Source organism: Coturnix japonica, chromosome 3 (assembly GCF_001577835.2).
Source record: "Coturnix japonica isolate 7356 chromosome 3, Coturnix japonica 2.1, whole genome shotgun sequence".
Taxonomy (NCBI): Eukaryota; Metazoa; Chordata; class Aves; order Galliformes; family Phasianidae; genus Coturnix; species Coturnix japonica.
This window is the reverse complement of record NC_029518.1, coordinates 38,003,793-38,015,938: the sequence shown is the minus strand read 5'-3', so window position 1 is coordinate 38,015,938 and position 12,146 is coordinate 38,003,793. Positions and strand designations below refer to the sequence as shown.

The 12,146-nt window shown below is 41.6% G+C and overlaps 1 long non-coding RNA gene across 3 annotated transcripts in view; it reads left to right on the top strand.

Annotated features, from left to right (window-relative positions):
- LOC107311478 overlaps positions 1-12,146 on the top strand; it is a 109,409-nt gene that overhangs the window by 70,498 nt on the left and 26,765 nt on the right. The gene's annotated exons all lie outside the window — the stretch shown is intronic.

Below are 12,146 nucleotides of genomic sequence, written 5' to 3'. Positions count from 1 at the left end.
TGTGGGTTTGCTTTAATTATTCACACCCTTCCTCTTGAAAACCACTGCCCACATATGCATGTTGAAACAGAACGCCTATTTGTGATGATTTTCCTCTCCAGCTACCACTTACCACTTATTACAGAATTTGAAAACAGCTGACTGTGAGGCTATAGGAGTAAGTACCGCATTGCACAATGAGGCAAAAAGTGACTGGAAGAAAAATCCCACTGTAAGCCTTTGCTGGATAGTGCTGGAGAAGAAGATTTTTTTCCTGCAAAGTACAGCTGGTGTTTGACATTACATGAGGCAACTGGGAGGTCAGCATGCACTTCTAGTTAAGGTACAGGTGCTACATTTTCCCTTCCTTGACCTTCCCTGCATTTCATGTCTGACTTAATCCCTCCCTCAAGAGATTTATGTAGCAGTGTAATCACTTAATTTATGCCCACCCACAAGTGACCACAGGGGAAGCACACAAGGAAAACTTTCTATTGCTTTCATTGGGAAAAAGGAGAAGAGGTTATTTTTGACGAGAGAGAGAATAAGAGAAAGACACACATATGTTTTTTTCTATACTGATCTTGCTGTATGCTCCTGGCAATTATTTCAATAAGCCAAGTGAGTTTGGGTATGTATGGCTAGCAGCAGAAAACAAACTGCATAAACTTCACAAATAGGCTTCACTGTACAGAAGTAAACAGGTTTGTCTCACATTTTTATGCCTGATATTTGTCATTTGAAATACATCTTGGATGCAATTTGCACCAGCTACAGACATAAATAACAAATTTTTCCCCTAAAAATCTCTTGTAGCTAAAGTCAGACCCACAAATTTTGGTTCATATCCTTTATTTCTCTTTGTACTGGCCTGCAGAACCATCCAAAGGGTGTCTTTTGAAAACACATTTTTTCCCCTGAAACTTTTTGTCAGAGTAAAACCTTATATCTAGTTCTAAAAGTCAAGACAGCACTTAGCAGTATAGTTATGGCATTGCTCATCTAATAAATTGCTGAGTATGTGCGATGATATTCTGAAACACCGAGCATTTTGTATTTTACAAGAAAAGTGCATTAGATATTACTTGCTGTATTTTCTAACCATTGGTTTCCTTTATGATAATAATAGCAGCTTTAGGAAAGTTATTTACTGATACTACTTTTTTTTTTTTTTTTTTTTTTTTTTTTTTTCTGTCACTGTTGCTCAGGTGTCACTAATTGGAAAGCACTTGCAGCCTAAAAAAACGATCATTTGCAATGACATTGGGACATACAGAGCATTTAAAAATGTGTCTTTATTGGTGATTATTACATTAAAAAATACAAAAACCAAACCAAACCAAAAAAAAAAAAAACCAACCCTGAAACAGAGAGACATTTACCTTTTTAAGTTTCACAACAAATGTGTCCTTGACAAATGCATGGAGGGTAACTACAGAAGAAAAAGCTGTCTTAGTATAGCAAGAACTAAGTTGCTTGAATCAAGAGCTGCAGCACTGCTCTGCAGGCATTTGTGATAAGGTGCTGGAATACTGTTTAGGACCATTCCCATGGGCAGGTTTTTCCTGCAGGCCCCAACAGAACTTAGCGTCTTAAAAAACTGGGAGGACACCCAGAAATATATGTCAGCCCAATAATCATGCCTGGGGTAAAATCCTGACCACTGTACCCTGGCCAGAGTAACCTTTTCGAGTTGCTCTAGCAGGGAATGGTGCTACTGGGTCCAGAGACATGCTGTGAGGTTTTATTTGTAAGTATGAGGCTTCATGGAGATAGGACTGGCCTGCAAGTAATTTCCTAAAGAAAGATCATATTTGTGATGATGTATTTCATGCAGTGTCATGTTAAGTGACTGTCCAAGAGATGGTGGAGCAGGCAGACTAGGAATGGGAAGGAGCAGAAAGAAAGAAGGACAAACTGTGTTTCACTTGGAGAGAAGCTGGGAGAGGACATCTTGGGTAATCCTCCACAGGGCCAGGGTGGGACTAGTACCCTCCACACCTTTTCTACCAGGCAAACCAACTAGATTATTCATGCCTCCATACACATTGCATTTTGTGACTTTGCAAGGAACAGAAGAAAATCACAGATAACAAGAAGTGAAGCAGGAATTTCTCAGTCCAACCCCCTTTGCTTCCCTTCTCAAAACTGTTGCGTGTTCCTGTTTTATTTTAGAATAAGGTTTATATAGTTGGCTCAGCATTGCAACCAGCAGAGCACAGCACAAAAACTATCCCAGAGGGCCTCCAAAGGCCAATACTGCATCCAGGAAAGTGCCAAGAAGCCTTGCAACAATGGCCACGAACAGCTGCAGTGGATTTCTGCAGCCTCAATACTTCTCTGCAGATGAAGAGAAGCTGAAAAAGAAGTAACTATCAGTGCGACCTTGCTTATAGCTCAGACGTCATGGAATCCTACTTTTATTTACGAGGGGTCAATTTCATTGAGATTATAATTGAAAGCGACTGTGATGCAATGGAACATAAATTAACCCACAGAATGTATAATTCATCTCATTTCCAAAGGCTTTATTGATAGTCCCTTAGGTCCTGAGCACACCCCAGTCTGTGTTTGGGATAAGAAATACTTGATTTCTCTTGTCTCTCATCAGATTACGCCAGCACAGGCAGTACTTCATGGATGGCCATTCCCCAGAAAAGTCTGTGTGTGGCCCCTGCTTCAGCTCAGCAAAAAATTCAAATATTCTCAGGCAAAAATATAAGAGGTTATTTGAGTTCCATGCTCACATCCTCCTGTTTTTTTATCAAGGCAGATTTTTTTCTGTCTTGTTATGCAGTTGTAAATAGAAAAAGCTGTGTGAGAAATACATCCCCATTGCCTGTCTATATGTACCTCATACCACCTAGGAGATAATTACTTATTACTCCCAGAATGAAGAAGTGATTTCTGATTTTCCTCTCAAGATATGCCGTAGGGTGCTTCTTCTCAAAGTGCCTTTCCAAGACTGCCAGCTTTTTCTGTGGACCTCTTATCAGCATGGAGGATGTACTACTGTACAGGGCACAAGTCTTTCCTTGCCCTGAGCAGAATATCTCAGGAACAATCCCTCTACCCTCTGCAGCAGCATTTCTTACAGAGCTCTTGCATACCGCCAGCACAACCTATGCTATCCCATAATTGTTTTCTGCTTAGAATTGCTTTCTTGCTCTTTCTTCCCAGCTCTTAATTCATTGATGTTGATCAGCCAATTACATGTTCAACAAAGCTATCCACCACTCATTTGTCATGATCCTCTAGGCAGTCCTCTTGCTTGTAAAAATCACTAACTGGTACAGGATGATGTTTGAAACAGCCCGTAAACACGTCCCCAGTATTGACCCACGAGGGGTGCTTCTGCTTCTGCATGGACTAATGAATGTGCATACTGAGACAAATGTGTTTTATCACATCAGGCTTTACACCACTTCCTCTGGCGTAAGTTTTATTGAAGCAGTAGAATTTTTGCAGCATCTGAAAAGACTCAGGTACTGAAAGAAAGATTTATGTACTCTCTGGTTTTGTAAATGTGGCGTGCAATCAGTAGTCAGTGGAGCTCAAAATAAACTCTTTAAATGATTTTGCCCTTTTAACTGCAGGAATATAAGTTAAGTCCTGACTAATGTTGAAATAAAATACTTAACATGGCATGAATCTAGAATGGAAAAAAATTAGGTGTTTCATAGCTGTAAACTTACTCATTCTGTAAACTTACTTCATCTCTTCTCTCCAAAGAGGTATATGGATATATTCAAAGACTGTAGGTCCTAATGGTGTTATTTTTACAGTGATCACAGATAGCTATTACATAACTTACACTGCAATGTAATTTCATCTTCTGCAGTTACTTCTAGATTTCTCAGCCTCTAAATGATGGAAATTCTTGAGCCCAACCAATTTGCCATCCAGAAATTATGAACTCTGAGATAGATTTCCACTTAAGCCACGGCCACCTAAATTACATGGAAGTATAATTAACAGCTGGCTTTAATGCCCTCTGTACTGTCATGGCAATGAAGAATTAGCCTTTCTGGAATTAAAGCAGCCAAATTCCACTCAATTTTTTCTGGACAGTTCAAGTACATGGGAGATAAATTTCTGAAACTGGTAAAGAAATTGTATCCAAGACCTGAGTAATCATTGAATAACCTGAGAGCAGCACAGCAAGTTATCAACACCTGAAGGTACGGCTTACTTTTTGCACTATTATAATGACCTGTGGATCATGGACTGGTTGCACAGAAAGCAGCTGGAGCTAAAGCATGCTTCAGAAATAGCATATCTTATAACCTCTTAAGTAAATCCTGCTTGATTACAGTGTTCTCAGGCACTTGCACCAAATTCTGCTCCTCTGATATTAATGGTGTTCCTACAGTACTCTCAGAAGTCTGCCTTTCATCTGCCTATTGCTATTTTATCAGTACTTACAGCAGGCAAAGCCTAACTTGTTTACGACCCTTCTAAAGCATCTTCATCCTTCTGTCTCCACCCTTTGTGATGATGCTTTTTCTTCCTCAATTACTTCTCTTGAATCTTCCATAACTGACATTTATGAACCATGAAGAGACATGTCCACATCTTGTGGAGTTTTAACGGGTGTAACTATTATTTCTGTAGATCTCCACACCCAGACAGAGCACTTCAAAAATACAAAGATCTCTTTGCTTATATTCAGTCTATTTCTACAACCGTATGCAAGATAAAAGATCCTTGGTTACAACTACTCAAGATCTTCAGACAGTCCAGTCATTTCTTCCACACAGACGTACTTTTCATCCTCTTCCTTGAAAACACTCCTTCATTAGGGCTGAAATTCTGGTATTCTAAGAGCCAGTTAAGCACTTTGCCACTGACTTCAGCAGAGGCCAGATCTCTGCCCAGATGTTCCTCCTTTGTTTTAATTACTGTTCTGCACTCCTGGGCTCCTAGTACCACTCTTCTCCCTCCCTCATCATACACTTCACTCCTTTATCATCCCCGATTGACAAATAACTATTTCTGGCAAGCATCGGAAGCAGCAGAGGATGCATGCTAATATCCTTGCCAGATGAGTTTTCCATACAAGTGGGTCAGTGTCATGACTAGTGCAAGCATTCAGGGGAATACTCTGCCCTCATTCATTACAACAGTCAGGCTCTCAAAATCCCTCACATAAAATAGCTGGCAAAAGCATCCTGTTCTCTCTCTCTTTTGACTGGGTTAGCTGGTACAGGCTACTCTGCTCATGTGCTCTGTGCACTGGTTACAACCATGTGAAGATCTCAATTTAGTTCTCCAATTGCTTTTTCTGCTAGGTCTAATCTAATTGCTATCAGGATGAATAGCTGACTCTTCAAGTGGTAATGGAAAGACCCATTAAACGCTTTTGAATTTTAAAATCTCCTTAGGACAGATTGTTCCCTTTCCAGGATATATGCCAGACTTCTAAAATTTATACAAGTAATTGGTCGGTGTGGGAGGTAACTTAGATTGTAATACTAATGTGCTAACATTTGTTCACTGCACACACTATGACATCATTTTAACAGATACATCTTAGCAAGCATTAGATTTACAACCAAATTTGTTTGTTTTTTTTGCCAGATTGGTCTGCAGAGTTTAATACTTCAGAAGTTCTCAGGACTCTCCTGGTTTATTCTCTCCCAGATAGATCTCATCTGCCTCCCTTTCCAATTCTAAGTACTTCCCACACACAGTCCTTTTCTCTAGCTATCTATCTTTGACTCCTTTGGCATTTGGATCTGAGACCTTACTTTCATTTTCTCTGAAAGTTTTGGCTTGATTGCTTGAAAGACAGATTAAAAATATATATATATTCTCAGGAAATTGTCCTAGAGAATCAATTAGCAGACTTGCAGACAACCTAACCTCGTCATCAATCCAGGCCCAAGTGATGCAGAAGCAGGAATGATTTTTGAGGTCTAACAACTCCTGATCAACATCTCTCATGAATGCTCTTTCTCAAAAGATAAGGAAGAATAGAGCTGGCTGTTATTTAGCACGTTCCTTAGCATGTATAATTCTTCAAACTGGTGATCCAAACACTTTGCTGACTCTGGCTCATTCTCTGTTCCTTGCTTTGCCAAGGCTAATGATGTAATATAAGAAAAGGCACAGAGTAGGTAACAGCAAGATTTCTGTTTCCATTCCCAGTTTGTTTCTCTTTCCCATGTCAGTATGGCAAGTCTATCTATTTATTGTGATGCAGAGAGCAATTAATGGTGATTCTGTGAGCTCCTAGTTGGACCACCTCATGTCCCCCTGGGCACCAGCTATAACCATTTCAGGTGACTGGGGAGTGTAATGGGAAGCATTAAGCACACTACTCTTGGAAGTTATTTTCTATACCTGGCATTGCTTTGGAGTGTTCCAATTTAGGAGGCACAATCCGCTCTGCACCTCTGGCAGGAGTTAGAAGTACATCTGTAAGGAACACCCCGGGACCCATTGCACATAGAAATCTCAGACTGTTTGACATACACAAAGGCATAGTGGTGATGTGATGACCTCAAGTTGAAAACTAATGTGATGAAATCAGGGACATGCAACGTAAAGGGAAGATAACAGTTTCCAATACATAAGCATGAAAGGATGCCTTAAAGAGTGATTAATGTGGCATCCCATTAGCTTTAAGTACTGCAGAACATCTGGCATATTTCCCCCTTGACTGCAAATTTCTGAGCTCTAGTGTTATGTCATCTTACACTATTCATTTTCTCCCCTACTCTATAAGTCATCTCAGCAATTGTTGCTCATAAGAAAGTAATTATATAAATGCATCTGATTAAATTAGCTTTCATCTAGCACAGGTTTTATTGTATAGGCATTTCTCTTCCAAAAATAACTCAGAGCAATTAATGTGTTAGGCTTGTGCCATATGACTGAGAGTCTTTCAGCACTGCTAAGCTGGTATGTTTCAGCGCACGTAGAGCCCAAATGTCATGTCAGAGTGTGTCCACTGGGGTCCATTTATACAGAGACCTAGGAAAATTTTGTCCATAGACATGACAGACTTACTGAAATTTTAATGGAATTTTGGAAGCTGATGTTGCTCGCTGAAGTTCTGCTTTTTATTACCCTTGGATGTTTCACCTTAAAAGTCAATCAGAGAATGAAAAAGACCAGACTTCATGGCACAGTGACCTTGGGCTCTCTCTCTCCTATTGCCACGTCTTGGGTGCTTTAACACTGAGCAGATTGGATCCAAGTATAAGAGGATAAACTCAGAGTGATTAGGGATTTGTCCCGTGACTTCAGCACTGTTGGATCCTTTTGAATGCTTTAACAACCCTGATGAATTATGGACATAACTGTGTGTGCCAGCACACAGTTTTGAAATGTTAATTTTTTTGATGTTTCACACAGTTGATAAAACAAAATAACCTGCAACCTCAAGGAAGGTAGCAACATGAATGAGGATCTTTTTGACCCTCCCCAGCTCCTGCCCTTCAAGTGCTGAGCAGAACTTTACCTGATGGCAACCACTATGGCATGAGAGGTGGTTCCCAGTCCTCACAGCCTTCTTCAGACCACTCTCAACATCCAGCATGTGAGTTTAGTTTCAAGCAGCTTGCCAAGAAAATGTGAAGTGTGAAGAGGAGATACAATGAGCATGTCAAACCTAGGATACATTATCACCTGTCCTTCACTTGTGTACATAGTAAAGCAAGAGACGCAGGAGGCAGGAGGGTGAGAAAGGCAGAAAGGAGGCACCCATTCCATGGAGCCTCTTGCTGGCCTTGGTGCTGTGGTGCAAGGAAAAAGGCAGGGTATCCATCACAAGCAGAGGCAGCCTATCTCAGGCCTCTCTTCTGTGCCCTACCTGGTCCTATTCTGTTTCTAAACTCCTCACCCATAAAGTGGAAAGAATGACACTGTGCCATCTCCCAGCTTCAGTGTGAGGATACATGAACCTTGAGTGTAAGCATCTCAAACCTGTCATATGCTCTGGGTTCCATTTGACTATTTTCATTCATGTACACTCAGACAGACTGATTCATGGATCCTTTCTTTTCTTGTTTTTTTCAGTTGGAGTAAATGGAAATACCCTGTTTTATGTCAGCTGTGTATCATAACGCTTCAATTAACAGATGCAACTTTTGGGATCACTTAAATAAAAGTAGGCTCTGTAAAATTGCTTTATAAAGAATGCTGAACAGGTTCTTGGCTCCAGAGGTGGAGGTGTCCTCTAGCACTTGAAAGGAATCTTCATAATTCTGCAAGCTATTTTATACAAATCAAAAGCAGCTATCAACAGTGTAATTAAGCCGTCTTGAATTAGGGGAGATAGAGATCAATAATGAATTATATGCTTGGAGCCCTCAATTAACATTATAATCCCTAGGTCCTCCTCCAGAACAGGTCACTCACACCCAAGAAAAATACAGCATCAGCACCCCGAAAACTCTCAAGAAATTCTGCTAACGATATACAAGTCTAATAGCAGGGAGCAAACACCATAAGAGGTTCGATTTGGACAATCATGCACAAGTTTGTCTGCTTACCTGAAATGTATCCAAGTGACTGGAGCCCAAAAACCTTGTAAGAACAGGCTTTGTAAGATGACTTGTCCCAGCTTTTTAGTTTAGGTGGTCAAAAGGAGAAAAGTGGGAAGTATTTACAAACTGGGAAAGGTCACGGTAAGGAGATAGGGTGGAATTTTTTGTGGCTGCCTCAGATTTGCCCATTTATTTCTTGAATATTCCTTCTTCAGAGGAGGCGGTGTGCTGCAATAGGCCACGTTTTGTGGGAGCCCCCCAGAGCCCAGTCCCACACAGCCAGTTGCACTCACCTTGCCACAGTGCCTGCAGAGGAGAGGACAGATGGCTCCCACTTCAGAAGAAACTGTGCCACACAGTGCTGTCTTGCGTGGCTTAGTGTGCAGTACTGTGCCTTACTTACTGCACTGTTTGTTTCTTCATGAGCCTTGCTAAGGGCTTATAAGCAGAGAGGGAGTTGTTTCACAGGCATCTAGAAATACCCTCTCACAATAATCCTCATAAGTGAAAGGCAGTTTAGCCCCTTTTTACACTCAGGGGAATATGATGCAAAAAGAGGTTAGAGTGAAGGCGTGTTTCCCCTACAATTGCAGTTTTAAGTGTTCAGCACTTCTGCCAGTCAAACTGAAGGGTTTTCAGGCAGGAATCGGAAAACAAAGTGCAAACAGTAACTAACCATGTCAGAGCAAGGTTTTTTGGGCAGGAGGGAGGGTGTCTATTCCACTTTTCCCTTTGAATAATTCACTTTCAGAACAGCACACTCTTCAGCAAATTTGCATTGGTTTTGCTGTGCTGTTGATTTTGAATGAAAAAAAATCACTTTGTTGCTATTTTTATTATCTTAAAGTGATTTTTTTTTTAATTTTTTTAATTTTTTTTAGATTTCAAGCTGAAACATTGTCTTAAATGTATTTAAAAAATACAGCCAATGTTAAGTTTAAACAAAAAAAAGTTGCATTAGTCACCATTTCTGTTGGGGACCATATGTGAAAAGCCTGTTATAAGGGACTAGTTCAGCACCTCACCATGGCCTGAAACCTGGGAGGGCTGGTATTTCTCCACAGCAACCCTCAGCTGCCTTCAGCTTGTTTTTCTCCCAGTCCTCTGCCTCACTGAGAACATCTTTCCCAGCTTTCTCAGCCGATGGGGCACTCAGGTGGTATCTATTTGGGGAGATGATCATGCTGCTTGCTCAGTCAGGATCCTGCTCATCTGAATCAGGGTGGATGAATTCCCCTAATACTCCTAATACTTGCTGTTGTCTCTTGCTGGCCCTTCTCTAAAGCTTTGTTTCCTTGGAACCCAATGCAGATGAGGAGCAGTGCAGGTGCAGAGCAGCATCTCACCCAGATTCCTCAGTGGCTGAGACATGCTCCAGAAGTACACTCAGATAGCTCCATTCAGGTGCAGCTTTTGTGGTCCCTTAATTAACCAGGGGAAAACCACCTAATTCTTCAAGGCAATTAAATAATTAAATAAATAAATAATGTGATTTTTGCATGTACCTGAGAATCAGAGCCTGTTCCCTGTTCCTTTGCTAATGTGATGATCACAGCATTTGCTAAGCTGAGACTCTCCCTATATATAATGGAGCTTTTAAGCTCTAAAATCAGTTTAGGAGCACTGGGCAGAGCTTTGCTACTTTCAACAGTGGAGGGCAATTTTGTTTTCAAGACACTGCCCCAGAACCAGTATTTCACGCACTGAATGATGAGACTAGGAAATAAACATGGGAGAGAAAGCGCAAGTTGCCAGGATGAGGCATTTTCATAAGAAGCTGAAGGCTGTGTTTATATGTCTCCAAGCATTCCCAAAACAGCAGATTTCCAGGAGAAAGATGGTTACTGTCCCTCTGCCAGGCCTCCCTTCTCTCCTCCCCAGTCCCTCTGCAGAGGCCCCAGCTCTGTTACAATAGGTGAAGTATGTTGGCACTTGCAGCAGGACATTAATATTTGAAAACCAAAAAAAAAGCCGACTTGGTTCCTGGGAATCAGTACTGCTGGCAACATGCACGCTCATTGAAGGCAGCTGCAAAATAAACTTCATTCCTGGTAGCTGTTGCTACTATGAGAGTGTAAAAGCTCCTCATCCACCACAGACAAGGGCTGGTACTGAAAGTCTTGTGCTAAAAATCCAGCATGTGCTCACTGTACCAGCATTAGCAAAACTGCCTGCACAGGCTATTCCTAAATATAGTGGAGTCTTTTTCAGGATGAGCTCTGATTCACTACGTGAACGTAAAGCACCATGGTTAATAATGAAAACAAATCAAATCAGTACACCACTCTTTTATATGAAAGATGCTTCATGTGTTTCATACAGAGGTGTTTTCCAAGTCAGGATGCTCTGCAGCTGGGTGAAGGTACGGTGAGCCCCAGAGGCACTGAGCTATGTCACAGCAGAGCTGGAAGCACAGGGCACACCCACCCTGGGGTCACCGTGTTGAGCGGACTGGCAGCTCTCCTGCATTAACTTGCCCCAGGGAGTTTAAACAGGATAGGAGCCAGCACAGGAAAAAAAATGCAGAGGCTGAAACCGTTGCGATCCTGAAAGCCACCAGAGCGCAACATAATATTGCAGTTTCCAAGTACTGTAACTTAAAGAGGAGAATCGGCAATATAAAGTACGTTTCCATACACAAGGAATTGAATATTTTCTTTTCCTGGTGCATATAGAGGATACAATGCATGGCAATACAGCACCATATTATGCAAGGTAATTTATATGCAGGACCCAAGATAAAACTATGCTTTCTCTTTCCTGTATGATTTTGTACTGGGTCGTTTCACTGCAAGCAATTACATAGATCTGCAAGCAGAGCAGGCAGGGGTGAGGGAAGCAGAAAAATGAGCACACATTAATAATGCTGGTGATGCCCCCTTTGATGTCCATCACTGCCAGTCTCCAGCTTGGTGCAGCCATGCGTCTGATGGGATGAGTGATAGCCCAGTGCCATGCAGCATACAGCCAGAAGCCATCCTCCAAAAAGCAGTGAGGCACACTTACTACATCTGAAGGAAATTAATGGCAAATTGATGGCAGACGGGCAGTACTGAAGCAGCAACCAGAACAGCTGTTGCTGGTGTTCTCCTGTTTGAATCCTCTCTGTCATCCTGCCTAAACCACGCAGAAGCTGCCAACACATCCTGCACATGCAGAAAAATTGACTGTCTTTTTTTTTCCCTTCTTTTGCTGGCTTATTTGTTATGGGTTCTTTGTCTCGAGCCATTGCCCTGTTGTTTTGAGGCTTGCTTTGATTAAGCTGAGCGTTGGCTTTAATATCAGCCTTCCCACTCATATCCTCTCTTTGGTATTCTCGTTTCAGGGGATGGTAAGAACTATACATAATCCTTTGCCACAACAGTTTAATTTTGCTTCCTGCTTTGTTCCACGCCTCTGAAGCAGTACTGAAGTGTGAAAGGGAGAGAAGCCTCAGGAGAGGCCTGCCAAACCTTTCTGCCCCTCACCCCATGGCAGTACATTGCCTGGGGGCAGGATACAGGTGTCTAATCCTAGCAGCAGAGCCACACTTAATGATCCAGGGAAAAAGGAGAAAAAATGTGTTACCACAGATTAAGAGGTTTAATGAGTTACACAGGGACAATGCAGTATCAGGAGAGGAGAGGCAAGGGGCAGTTCCAGCCATTCACCCACATGTTTCTTAATGCTTTC